Source organism: Triticum aestivum, chromosome 6A, assembly GCF_018294505.1.
Source record: "Triticum aestivum cultivar Chinese Spring chromosome 6A, IWGSC CS RefSeq v2.1, whole genome shotgun sequence".
Lineage (NCBI taxonomy): Eukaryota > Viridiplantae > Streptophyta > Magnoliopsida > Poales > Poaceae > Triticum > Triticum aestivum.
Window position 1 is genome coordinate 259,739,846 of NC_057809.1, and position 14,870 is coordinate 259,754,715.

The following is a 14,870-nucleotide window of genomic DNA, read 5'->3' on the forward strand; positions in this document are numbered from 1 at the left end:
TAACAAGTTTTCTCCAAAGTGAGGTGATGTTATGAACGTGTCATCGAACACACAAAAATATTATGCCGGGGTTCAGAATGCTTGCCTTCAATGTGTGGAAAGGCAGGGTGCACTCCAAAACATGAAACATTTCTCCTCTCTTCAAAAATCCTATTTTAGCAATATAAAAGAATTAACACACAAAATAAAAACAGCACCAAAAGTTGTTCTGAATTTTTTTCAAATAAATCTTAAAATAAACTAGGTGAAATTTGAGAGAGGTAGGAAAAAGAATCAACTCATTTGGAGTTATATTTAACAAGTTATATGTAGTCAAAGTTGTGGTAAAAATCTGTTTTTAATAAAATCAGGAAAAAGAAAACGCTTCAAAAGAGATTACGCTTTCGGACAGAGAAGACGTATTTGCGCCTTTTACGCCTCCACTTATCCAGCGTGGCTGCCGCGTGAGTCACCGATAGTGGGCCCGCCTGGCCCACTGGTCAGGTTTGACTGGCCCACGCGCGCGTCGTCTCCCCCTGACCGAACAGGGGCGGAGCTCCGGCGAGGCTCGCCGGCGAATGGCGGCGTCCCTCGGTGATCTGAGTGCATGGGCGTGCTCAGGAGGTCGAGACGAACTCGGGGGTACCCGCTATGGTCGCCGACGTGGACGGAGTTTCCGGCGACGAGCTTCGCGGCGGAGATGGTTTCGGGGGCGAAGTGATATTGGGGCTGCGGTGGTTCCCGATCAAAATTGAGTAGGGGGACGGTTTCACGGGAGGATGAGGAGGTTCCTGGCGAAGCGAACGGAGAGGGGGAGGTACTGGAGGTGCCGGATTGGCCGGGGCGGTGGCGGCGGCAGGAGTTGCCGGAGATGAGGAAGGAGTCCTCCCCGGGTCGAATGTGAGGTAGGGGAGCGCCATTGGGGTGGCCTGAGGTTGCCTGCGTGCTCGGGGAAGCTCGGGTCCTCCTTTTATAGGCGTGGCAAGGCGGTTCCGCGGCGGCTGCGGATAAGGTCGCCGGCGACCGCCATTCTGTAGCTAGGGCGTCGTGGCGGCGACGAGCGCTAGCGGACACACTCGTGGATGAGCTCGCGCTGTTCCAGGGGCCAGGTGGCGAGCGGAAGAGGCTTGGGCGGCGCTGAACGGAGCAGGGGCTGTCGGCGGCCGTGGCGGCTAGCTCCTGGCCTGTCGGGGACGTGGCGAGGGGCGGCTTGGCGTGTTGCGGTGAGGAGGGACGTGCGTGGCGTGGCTCTGCAGTGGAGGCAAGGCCAGGGGCGCGACGCGTCGGCTCGGGCGCGGCACGTGCAAAACGCGTGCCAAACGCACGCTCTGCTCGCGCTCCGGGCGTGCACGGGACGTGCTCGACGTAATGCCAGAGCATGCTAGAGGTCGCGGTTGAGGCTGGGAAGAAACAGGGCTAGGTTAGGGTTAGATAGAGGGTGAATGGGCATTGTTGTTAGGTCAGGTGACCAAGTTCACAGTGTGAACTTGAATCCATGCCAAATCTGGCTATGCTCTCCAGGTGTTTGACAAAATGCCACAGGCACCTAGGCTCTTCTTGGGGGTGGCCAAATCCTCCAGATCAGGGTCTCCTTAGATGCAAGAGAGAGTGGTGAGGTTAGTTTGTGAAAAGCACAAACTTGTTAGTGCAAGTTTTGCAAAACTACAATTCTGGACAGGAAATAAATGACATTATTTCATGAACCAAAATTAATCCAATGGGTGCATGCTCCTGGATTTAGGGGTTTGGTAGGGCTGTCTACAAGTAGGAGAAAACACAAGATCTTTGGAGCAAAATTAAATAGGGTTGCAGCAGAAATCACAAGGCTGGACCAGAATGAAAAAGAGGTTGATTGACTCAAAATTTTCAAAGAACAGCACTAGGTTTTTGCATAATGTTGAATCATATGCTACTACCAATATCCCATAATTTTGGTGGAGGCTAGAAAGAAATACTTAAAAGGGTTGTAGTGCAAATTGCACTCTGGACTAGAGAAGGAAAAATTGATGCATAGCTCAAATTATTACATAAATAAACGATATTTTTGTATAAAAGTGATTTAAAAACATCACATGACATCTCCAATTTTTGGTTAGAATTTTAGGTGAATTTATCCAATGGTTATAGTTCAAATATGGCCATATAACCTTGAAAAACCATTTTCAAGAAAGTAAAGATCAAGCAACTTAATTATTTAATTAGTTATATTAAATAAGGGAAAGTTTCTCTTGACAGATTAAATAAGTCCAATGACATATTTGGAAAGTTTTCTCTCTGGGAAAAACTCATCATCACAGGGAAGGAAATGATTTAGAAATAAAAATGGAGCTCACAAATTCAAAGTTTTAATTCCTGGCAAATTTTTAATTCATTAAAACAAGGCCAAATTTTTGGGGTGTCACAACACTACCCCCCTTAAGAAAAATCTCATCCTCGAGATTTGTTAAAAGCTGTGTTAAGAAAATACTACGCAATAAAGATGTGGCTTTAGTGAGAGGGCAATAAGTGGTGAAAAACCACGGTGTGAAAACTGGTGCTGCGTGGAAAAGTCTACGGTTCGGGACAAAAACGTGAGATTTCTACGCTGGATAAAAATTTAGAATAACTTCTAAATTTAAATATACGTTGGTCGTACCCGAGAGCACAGTGCTCTCTCTGGCCGACAGGTGGACCCGGGGCCCACTGTCAGTCTCTTCTACTCCCTCTGGCTCTTTCTTCTTCCTCTCTCCCGCGCGCTTTCTCCACCGGCGACGCCTAGTGTGTAGGGCATCTAGGTCGTACCGTGGTAGTGCGCGGCGTGCTAGCTGCTGGTGCAGCGTGCACTCACCTCGCGGGCCAGCGTGCTGTCGGCACTGCTCGCGGATTCGACTCCGAACACCGGCGATCGGCGACGAGCGGTGTTGGTGGACTTTTCCCACCGTACACCGAGCTCGAGCTATAAAATGGCCGGGGTGCCTCTCTCTTCTTCCTCACACCTGGCCTCACTTCTCCTCCTCCTCCCTCCATTACTGCTTACAAAAGTTTGGGTTAGGCCCTAATGGCGGAGGCGATGCCGGACTGGTTTGCGATCCTGATATGCGGAGGGCTGGCGACACTGCTGGGGCTCTCTGTGCTCCTGTGCGCGATGATCCTCGACGATCGTCGCGACACTGCTGCTCGGGTGTTGGCTCTCCGCGGTGGTGGTGATCACGAGGAGTAGATGGGGTGTGCCGGGTGCTAACTGTTGTTAGAGGGGGTGATTAGCTGGATGTAACACCGTTGCAAAGTTTTGCAAACAGTGTATGTGTTCGAATGGTAATGGTTGTGAGTCTGCTACCTGGTGCTGTGTGAAGTTAATACATCCACGCCGTGAGAAAGTGTAGATGTAGCAACTCAGGGAAAACAAATCTCACTCCAGAATTTCGCGAGGAAAAACAGTTAATTTAAAGGAGTATAAACCACAACAAAAACTACATACATTAGTAGAAGCCAAATATTTGACTTGTCGTACAAACTCAGGATATCACGCATAGGTCACACACATAAATAAATGTTGCAAATAATGAACACTGCAGCGACGTCTAAAATGGAAACGGTAACTGGACGGGGTCCCTAGAAAAATGTCTCTGGTACTGGGATACACTCCTCTTCTATCGGGGGAAGTGGATTGACCAGTCGATGCACGTGTCTCTCCTGGTCGGGCCTTAGTGCTCTGCTGATGGCGATCTAAGGATTTAAATCTGCGAGGCTCTGAAGATAACCCATCACACGTTGGGTTAAACGTTCTTGAGCGATGACGTACTGGACAAGGTTGGCCAGGACTGGGTCTCTCTCAATGCGTCCACCGGGAAAAGATGTCACTCCTCCGGGTGCTACACGGCTCGGGAAGTAATAATATCCTCGTTCGCGGGCATAGGGTACTGCGGATCGAAGGCGAGCAATCGCTTCTTTCGCAGCAGCTTCTATGGCCAAGTGTGGGGTTGGCATAGATTTCCCCACGAAGGAAACTTCCGTTGGATCTTGATTGGAGTCTACGGGAGGGATGTGCACTGCTGCCCAATATTCCGAGGTGGAAGGGGTGATCCTTGATTTGAACAGCTTGTACTGAGGTGGCTGGGTAGAACCCATGGTACTGCGGGTAAAATCCCACAATATTTTGACAAAGCTACCTGGGGTTGCATCTGGGGTTCTCAGATGAATGCTGGGGCTCGGCATGACAGGAAAAAGTTGTGAGTGTGGTGCACAAGGTGAGGGTTGCTAGGTAAGGTCACAAGGTGGCCTTTATATAGCAATGGAGCCGGATTCGTTTTACCGTGGTGAAAGGTAATAAATTAGCCAGCTTAGCTCCAAAGGTCAGGTCAGTGTCAGAGGTACACATATCTCATAAAGAGACATGTTACTGTGGTTGTCGTCGGGTTGGTTTTGGTAGTTGTGCCCAGAAAAATATGCAACTATGCGCTGACCAAATATGCAAGGCTGCTATTAAAACAGAGGCACAACGACAGGCTGCGTTAATATACACGGTCGCATGATTACAAAGTGAGGATACACTGAGACTCGGTACTACTCGTACGGCTTAGTCTACCTCGTTTATGTCTAAACGGGCATGCCTGGTGGATGTCGAGGCTTCTCCACGTGTCTCACTGCCGGGATTAGTCGGAGATGGCGGAGGAACTGCAGGGTCAGGGTAGTGATGATGACCATCGCGGGGATTGTTGGCCACAACCCCGTTGGAGTGTGCTCCCAAAAGGCGGCGAAGCACTTTTGGGGTCATCAAAGCATCTCGGCTGATGGCTGGAGCTGATCTCGGGGTCTTGATCGGTTGTCCAAACAGCACGACTGGGTTGTCGGCGTTGGGCTCGTTTTCTTCTCTCGCCGGGGCTCGACGAACCTGCTCTCCACGAGCTGCAATTAAATCAATAGTGATTTGATCGCACAGTTCCTCTAGTGCACTTACATAGCGCACCAGGTGCAACAATGCAGGATCTGTCTCGTGATCTCCGTTGGCAACTTGGGGTGGTCTACCATACCCTTCACGTCTGGGGTAGTAGTGGAACGAGCGACAGTTAACTCTGGGCGACAAGTGCCTGAGATGAACTATAGCCTCTCGAGCAGCTAGTTGTATGGCTTGTGGCTCAAAGGAAGTTGTTCTTCCGGTGAACCTGTAGGGGCGCTCGGGTGCTAGACCCCTACCGTAGATGTGTACAGTGGCCCAGAATTGACGGTCTTCACCGCTCATGGGTCCTTGGTACACAACATATTCTGGTGGCTCCTCTAACGCATAGGCACGACGGGTGAGGTTTGCGAGGATGGTCACAAAACCTCCAAGGTTGGTTGCTGTGGTCTCGTTGTGCACTATGGGGCCAGGCATTGTGGCTAGGTTGGGGAAGAGACTGTGCTGTGCTGGGTTGAGGCTAGCGTGCCCTTTTTATAGAAAAGGGAACGGAGTCTTCCTTCGCACGCTTGCGAATGAGACATTTTTGCCATCGGTCACTGGTGTGCGATCGACAGGCTAGGCTGATAGGTTGGGCACCGACTGCCAAAAGTGTCGAGATTACTGTGTGGCTATCTTGCACGAGAAGCTTGGCTGGGGTTTGGCTAAGGTCTAGTGGGTTGGTTTGCCTAAGTTTTTCGACCTGGCTAAGATAGGATTAGCCAATGGTCAGCCTGGCTCTGATACCAAGTCTGTCACGACCGGTTTTCCGGGTAATAAATATCCAAAAAAGACCGTCATGCTCATCAGCCCCAGGATTACTGTTAGCTGATGAGGCTCCAACTTGATACAGAAATTCCAAGCAGAAAACAAAATATGTAGTACAAGGCCATTCTGGCCTGTGAGTACAACAAATGGTTTCTAGTGGTTGATGGCGGAAGCGGGTTGTGAAACATCAGTGTCTATGGGACTCCATTTCCCACGGGAACAGCTGACCAGGTTAACTCCTATCTTCGCGAGGCTGCTATCTCCATTACTTAGGTTCCGGGGCTGTCATCGCGTCGCTCCTCTTCGTGCAAGAAAATCTGGCCAAGACAATAGCCAGGGACAAGCCAGTGAGTACTTTGAATGTACTCGCAAACATTATGAACACAGGTATAATATAACAATGATGTGCTGAAAATATTTTATGCTCATGACGTCAGTCACAAAAGATAAATAAATCTCTGATGCGTGCAAGCAAGTTATTTATAAAATTGCAATAACATAGTAGTATTAAAATTTATGAAATAAATAACAAGCAAAGCCACAGTCGGGCGTCTTAGCGACACCACATAAAGGGCTTTAAAAGAAATGCCACAGTCGGGCGTCTGAGCGACACCACATAAAGGGCTTTAAAAGAAATGCCACAGTCGGGCGTCTGAGCGACACCACATAAAGGGCTTTAAAAGAAATGCCACAGTCGGGCGTCTTAGCGACACCACATAAAGGGCTTTAAAAGAAATGCCACAGTCGGGCGTCTGAGCGATACCACATAAAGGGCTTTAAAAGAAATGCCACAGTCGGGCATCTGAGCGACACCACATAAAGGGATTTAAAATAAACAATCATAGTGAATATCCCGGAGGTAGAACCATCCCAGAGATACTCGATAATAACAATAATATCACGGGTTAGTCAACAATTAATAATAATCATAATTATCACAAGTCACAGGTAGTAGTTCCAGTTCTGATTAAGAGTTTCACCTCCGAAGACCGACACTAAGACCGACACTTGACCCATCCCAGACTGTAATCCTTAACCATGGACACGGCTATTCGAATAGGTTTTATCTCTGCAGAGGGTGTACTCTTTACCCACGAGTAACAGATTTCTTTAGTCCATCGGGACTAATTCCGTCTACGGTCTTTTTGTTGAAAACACACCTAACTTGCACACACCAGCTTATCTCACACATGTCTGGAATCACCCACGACACCTGTTAAGCAAAATCTATGTGGGGAGGCTACAACCTCGCGTATCATGGGATCAAATTTATATCGCTCGCTCTAAGGGGTGGCCTCCCCTCTCGGTCCCAACCGGAAACACCCATGCCCCCGGACCAGGTGGCTTGCCTACCAGCTACAACCGGTATCTTCCACCATGGCCTCTCTGTACGGTGTGTGCTAGAAAGAGGTTGACAACTTACTGAACCGTACTCTACTTGCTGTAGAGACGAGTGGTAGTACGAAGCAAGTATGGGGGTTACTGGCACAAGACTCGATCTACGGTCGACTCAGGTGGTTTAAGTATTCCCTGCATGATTAGCATGACGAATATATTTCAACCAACAGAGTCACCGCTCATATCACCTTGCCATGCCATACCAGACATAACCGTCCCGACGGAGACCGGCGACAAACTCATGCCTACCCAAGGCAGAGGTTTTCCCGGGTTCCTGCCGGTATGCATGCAAGGCACATGAGAGTGATTATCATCACAAGTGTGTCCATTTCCAACAGCATGGAAATCAATAACATGCACCCATGCATATGATCATATCACATGAAATAACAAGTTTTCTCCAAAGTGAGGTGATGTTATGAACGTGTCATCGAACACACAAAAATATTATGCCGGGGTTCAGAATGCTTGCCTTCAATGTGTGGAAAGGCAGGGTGCACTCCAAAACTTGAAACATTTCTCCTCTCTTCAAAAATCCTATTTAGCAATATAAAAGAATTAACACACAAAATAAAAACAGCACCAAAAGTTGTTCTGAATTTTTTTCAAATAAATCTTAAAATAAACTAGGTGAAATTTGAGAGAGGTAGGAAAAAGAATCAACTCATTTGGAGTTATATTTAACAAGTTATATGCAGTCAAAGTTGTGGTAAAAATCTGTTTTTAATAAAATCAGGAAAAAGAAAACGCTTCAAAAGAGATTACGCTTTCGGACAGAGAAGACGTATTTGCGCCTTTTACGCCTCCACTTATCCAGCGTGGCTGCCGCGTGAGTCATCGATAGTGGGCCCGCCTGGCCCACTGGTCAGGTTTGACTGGCCCACGTGCGCGTCGTCTCCCCCTGACCGAACAGGGGCGGAGCTCCGGCGAGGCTCGCCGGCGAATGGCGGCGTCCCTCAGTGATCTGAGTGCATGGGCGTGCTCAGGAGGTCGACCTTTTATAGGCGTGGCAAGGCGGTTCCGCGGCGGCTGCGGATAAGGTCGCCGGCGACCGCCATTCTGTAGCTAGGGCGTCGTGGCGGTGACGAGCGCTAGCGGACACACTCGTGGATGAGCTCGCGCTGTTCCAGGGGCCAGGTGGCGAGCGGAAGAGGCTTGGGCGGCGCTGAACGGAGCAGGGGCTGTCGGCGGCCGTGGCGGCTAGCTCCTGGCCTGTCGGGGACGTGGCGAGGGGCCGCTTGGCGTGTTGCGGTGAGGAGGGACGTGCGTGGCGTGGCTCTGCAGTGGAGGCAAGGCCAGGGGCGCGACGCGTCGGCTCGGGCGCGGCACGTGCAAAACGCGTGCCAAACGCACGCTCTGCTCGCGCTCCGGGCGTGCACGGGACGTGCTCGACGTAATGCCAGAGCATGCTAGAGGTCGCGGTTGAGGCTGGGAAGAAACAGGGCTAGGTTAGGGTTAGATAGAGGGTGAATGGGCATTGTTGTTAGGTCAGGTGACCAAGTTCACAGTGTAAACTTGAATCCATGCCAAATCTGGCTATGCTCTCCAGGTGTTTGACAAAATGCCACAGGCACCTAGGCTCTTCTTGGGGGTGGCCAAATCCTCTAGATCAGGGTCTCCTTAGATGCAAGAGAGAGTGGTGAGGTTAGTTTGTGAAAAGCACAAACTTGTTAGTGCAAGTTTTGCAAAACTACAATTCTGGACAGGAAATAAATGACATTATTTCATGAACCAAAATTAATCCAATGGGTGCATGCTCCTGGATTTAGGGGTTTGGTAGGGCTGTCTACAAGTAGGAGAAAACACAAGATCTTTGGAGCAAAATTAAATAGGGTTGCAGCAGAAATCACAAGGCTGGACCAGAATGAAAAAGAGGTTGATTGACTCAAAATTTTCAAAGAACAGCACTAGGTTTTTGCATAATGTTGAATCATATGCTACTACCAATATCCCCTAATTTTGGTGGAGGCTAGAAAGAAATATTTAAAAGGGTTGTAGTGCAAATTGCACTCTGGACCAGAGAAGGAAAAATTGATGCAGAGCTCAAATTATTACATAAATAAACGATATTTTTGTATAAAAGTGATTTAAAAACATCACATGACATCTCCAATTTTTGGTTAGAATTTTAGGTGAATTTACCCAATGGTTATAGTTCAAATATGGCCATATAACCTTGAAAAACCATTTTCAAGAAAGTAAAGATCAAGCAACTTAATTATTTAATTAGTTATATTAAATAAGGGAAAGTTTCTCTTGACAGATTAAATAAGCCCAATGACATATTTGGAAAGTTTTCTCTCTGGGAAAAACTCATCATCACAGGGAAGGAAATGATTTAGAAATAAAAATGGAGCTCAGAAATTCAAAGTTTTAATTCCTGGCAAATTTTTAATTCATTAAAACAAGGCCAAATTTTTGGGGTGTCACAATGTTCCACGATGATCTCATCGGATGAACCACGATGTCAAGGACTCAATCGATCCCGTATACAATTCCCTTTGTCTAGCGGTATTTTACTTGCCCGAGATTCGATCGTCGGTATAACGATACCTTGTTCAATATCGTTACCGGCAAGTCTCTTTACTCGTTCCGTAACACATCATCCCGTGATCAACCCCTTGGTCACATTGTGCACATTCTGATGATGTCCTACCGAGTGGGCCCAGAGATACCTCTCCGTTTACACGGAGTGACAAATCCCAGTCTCGATTCGTGCCAACCCAACAGACACTTTCGGAGATACCTGTAATGCACCTTTATAGCCACCCAGTTACGTTGTGACGTTTGGTACACCCAAAGCATTCCTACGGCATCCGGGAGTTGCACAATCTCATGGTCTAAGGAAAAGATACTTGACATTAGAAAAGCTTTAGCATACGAACTACACGATCTTTGTGCTAGGCTTAGGATTGGGTCTTGTCCATCACATCATTCTCCTAATGATGTGATCCCGTTATCAACGACATCCAATGTCCATAGCCAAGAAACCATGACTATCTGTTGATCACAACGAGCTAGTTAACTAGAGGCTCACTAGGGACATATTGTGGTCTATGTATTCACACGTGTATTACGATTTCCGGATAATACAGTTATAGCATGAATAAAAGACTATTATCATGAACAAAGAAATATAATAATAACACTTTTATTATTGCCTCTAGGGCATATTTCCAACAGTCTCCCACTTGCACTAGAGTCAATAATCTAGTTCACATCGCCATGTGATTAACATTGACAGGTCACATCACCATGTGACCAACATCCAAAGAGTTTACTAGTGTCACTAAACTAGTTCACATCATCATGTGATTAAGACTCAATGAGATCTGGGGTTTGATCATGCTTTGCTTGTGAGAGAGGTTTTAGTCAACGGGTCTGCAACATTCAGATCCGTATGTACTTCGCAAATCTCTAGGTCATATTGTAAATGCTGCTTCCACGCTCCACTTGGAGCTATTCCAAATGATTGCTCCACTATACGTATCCGGTTTGCTACTCAGAGTCACTCGGATAGGTGTTAAAGCTTGCATCGACGTAACCCTTTATGTCTAACTCTTTATCACCTCCATAATCGAGAAACATGTCCTTATTCTTCTAAGGATAATTTTGACCGCTATCTGGTGATTCACTCCTTGATCACCTTTGTACTCTCTTGCCAGATATGTAGCAAGGCACACATCAGGTGCGGCACACAGCATAGCATACTGTAGAGCCTACGTCTATAGCATAGGGGACGACCTTCATCTTTTCTCTCTTTTCTGCCGTGGTCGAGCTTTAAGTCTTAACTTCATACCTTACATCTCAGGCAAGAACTCCTTCTATGACTGATCCATCTTGAACACCTTCAAGATCATGTCAAGGTATATGCTCATTTGAAAGTATCATTAAGCATTTTTTTGATCTCCTCATAGATCTTGATGCTCAATGTTCAAGTAGCTTAATCCAGGTTTTCACTTGAAAAACACCTTTCAAATAACCCTATATGCATTCCAGAAATTCTACATCATTTCTGATCATCAATATGTCAACAACATATACTCATCAGAAAGTTTATAGTGCTCCCACTCACTTCTTTGGAAATACAAGTTTCTCATAAACTTTGTATAGACCCAAAATCTTTGATCATCTTATCAAAGCGTACATTCCAACTCCGAGATGCTTACTCCAGTCCTTAGAAGGATCGCTGGAGCCAGCATACCTTTTAGCATCCTTAGGATCGACAAAACCTTTCTGATTGTATCACATACAACCTTTCCTTACGAAAGTTGGTAAGGAAACTCGTTTTGACATCCATCTGCCAGATTTCATAAATGCAGCTTATGCTAACATGATTCGGACGGACTTAAGCATCGCTACGGATGAGAAAAACTCATCGTAGTCAACTCCTTGAACTTGTGAAAAAACTCTTCGCCACAAGTCGAGCTTCATAGATGGTGACATTACCATCCACGTCCGTCTTCTTCTTAAAAGATCCATTTATCTCAATGGCTTGCCGATCATTGGGCAAGTCCACCAAAGTCCATGCTTTGTTCTGATACATGGATCCTATCTCGGATTTCATGTCTTCTAAACATTTGTCGGAATATGGGCCCACCATCGCTTCTCCATAGCTCGTAGGTTCATTGTTGTCTAGCAACATGACCTTCAAGACATGATTACTGTACCACTCTGAAGTGGTATGCATCCTTGTCACCCTACGAGGTACGGTAGTGACTTGATCCAAAACTTCATGATCACTATCATAAGCTTCTACTTCAATTGGTGTAGGTGCCACAGGAACAACTTCTTATGCCCTGCTACACACTAGTTGAAGTGACGGTTCAATAACCTCATCAAGTCTCCACCATCCTTCCACTTAACTCTTTCGAGAGAAACCTTTCCTCGAGAAAGGACCTGATTCAAGAAACAATCCATATTGCTTTCGGATCTGAATTAGGAGGTATACCCAATTGTTTTGGGTGTCCTATGAAGATGTATTTTATCCGCTTTGGGTTCGAGCTTGTCAATCCTGAAACTTTTCCACATAAGCGTCGCAGCCCCAAACCTTTAAGAAACGACAACTTAGGTTTCTCTAAACCATAATTCATATGGTGTCATCTCAACGGAATTACGTGGTGCCCTATTTAAAGTGAGTGCGGTTGTCTCTAATGCCTAACCCATGAACGATAGTGGTAATTCGATAAGAGACATCATGGTACGCACCATATCCAATAGGGTGCAACTATGATGTTCGGACACACCATCAAACTATGGTGTTCCAGGCGGTATTAATTGTGAAACAATTTCCACAATGTCTTAATTGCGTGCCAAAGCTCGTAACTCAGATACTCATCTCTATGATCTTATCATAGACATTTTATCCTCTTGTCACGATGATCTTCAACTTCACTCTGAAATTACTTGAACCATTCAATAATTCAGACTTGTGTTTCATCAAGTAAATATATTCAACATCTACTCGAATCATCTGTGAAGTAAGAACATAACGATATTCACTGCATGCCTCAACACTCATTGGACTACACACATCAAAATGTGTTACTTCCAACAAGTTGCTATCTTGTTCCATCTTACTGAAACCGAGGCTTTTCAGTCATCTTGCCCATGTGGTATGATTTGCATATCTCGAGTGATTCAAAATCAAGTGAGTCCAAACGATCCATCTGCATGGAGTTTCTTCATGCGTATACACCAATAGACATGGTTCGCATGTCTCAAACTTTTCAAAAATGAGTGAGTCCAAAGATCCATCAACATGGAGCTTCTTCATGCGTTTTATACCATTATGACTTACATGGCAGTGCCACAAGTAAGTGGTACTATCATTACTATCTTATATCTTTTGGCATGAAAATGTGTATCACTACGATCGAGATTCAATAAACCATTCCTTTAGGTGCAAGACCATTGAAGGTTTTATTCAAATAAATAGAGTAACCATTATTCTCCTTAAATGAATAACCGTATTGCGATAGACATAATCCAATCATGTCTATGCTCAACGCAAACACCAAATGACAATTATTCAGGTTTAAAACTAATCTTGATGGTAGAGGGAGCGTGCGATGTTTGATCACATCAAACTTGGAAACACTTCCAACACATATCGTCAGCTCACCTTTAGCTAGTCTCCGTTTATTCCGTAGCTCTTTTATTTTGAGTTATTAACACTTAGCAACCGAACCGGTATCTTATACCCTGGTGCTACTAGGAGTACTAGTAAAGTACACATTAACATAATGTATATCCAATATACTTCTATCGACCTTGCTAGCCTTCTCATCTACCAAGTATCTAGGGTAATTCCGCTCTAGTGACTATTCCCCTTATCACAGAAGAACTTAGTCTCGGGTTTGGGTTCAACCTTGGGTTTCTTCACTGGAGCAGCAGCTGATTTGCCGTTTCATGAAGTATCCCTTCTTGCCCTTGCCCTTCTTGAAACTAGTGGTTTCACCAACCATCAACAATTGATGCTCCTTCTTGATTTCTACTTTCGCGGTGTCAAACATCGTGAATACCTCAAGGATCATCATATCTATCCCTGATATGTTATAGTTCATCACGAAGCTCTAGCAGCTTGGTGGCAATGACTTTGGAGAAACATCACTATCTCATCTGGAAGATCAACTCCCACTCGATTCAAGTGATTGTCGCACTCAGACAATCTGAGCACAAGCTCAATAATTGAGCTTTTCTCCCTTAGTTTGTAGGCTAAGAAAATCGTCGGAGGTCTCATACCTCTTGACGTGGGCACGAGCCTGAAATCCCAATTTCATCCCTTGAAACATCTCATTTGTTCCGCGATGTTTCGAAAATGTCTTTAGTGCCTCAACTCTAAACTGTTTAACTGAACTATCACGTAGTTATCAAAACGTGTATGTCCGATGTTCGCAACAACCACAAACGACGTTTGGGGTTCAGCACACTGAGCAGTGCATTAAGGACATGAGCTTTCTACTGTCCGCATAATTGCTACTATCAACTTTCAACTATATTTTCTCTAGGAACATATCTAAACAGTGGAACTAAAGCGCGAGCTTACGACATAATTTGCAAAGATCTTTTGACTATGTTCAGCTAATTAAGTTCATCTTATGAACTCCCACTCAGATAGACATCCCTCTAGTCATCTAAGTGATTACATGATCCGAGTCAACTAGGCCGTGTCCGATCATCACGTGAGACGGACTAGTCATCATCGGTGAACATCTTCATGTTGATCGTATCTACTATACGACTCATGCTCGACCTTTCGGTCTCCGTGTTCCGAGGCCATGTCTGTACATGCTAGGCTCGTCAAGTTAACCCTAAGTGTATTGCATGTGTAAATCTATCTTACACCCGTTGTATGTGAACGTAAGGATCTAGCACACCCGATCATCACGTGGTGCTTCGAAACGATGAACTGTAGCAACCGTGCACAGTTAGGGTAGAACACTTCTTGAAATTGTTGTAAGGGATCATCTTATTTACTACCGTCGTTCTAAGTAAACAAGATGCATAAACATGATAAACATCACATGCAATCAAATAGTAGTGACATGATATGGCCAATATCATATAGCTCCATTGATCTCCATCTTCGGGGCTCCATGATCATCATCGTCACCGGCATGACACCATGATCTCCATCATCATGATCTCCATCATCGTGTCTTCATGAAGTTGTCACGCCAACGACTACTTCTACTTCTATGGCTAACACGTTTAGCAATAAAGTAAAGTAATTTACATGGCGTTGTTTAATGACACGCAGGTCATACAATAAATTAAGACAACTCCTATGGCTCCTGCTGGTTGTCATACT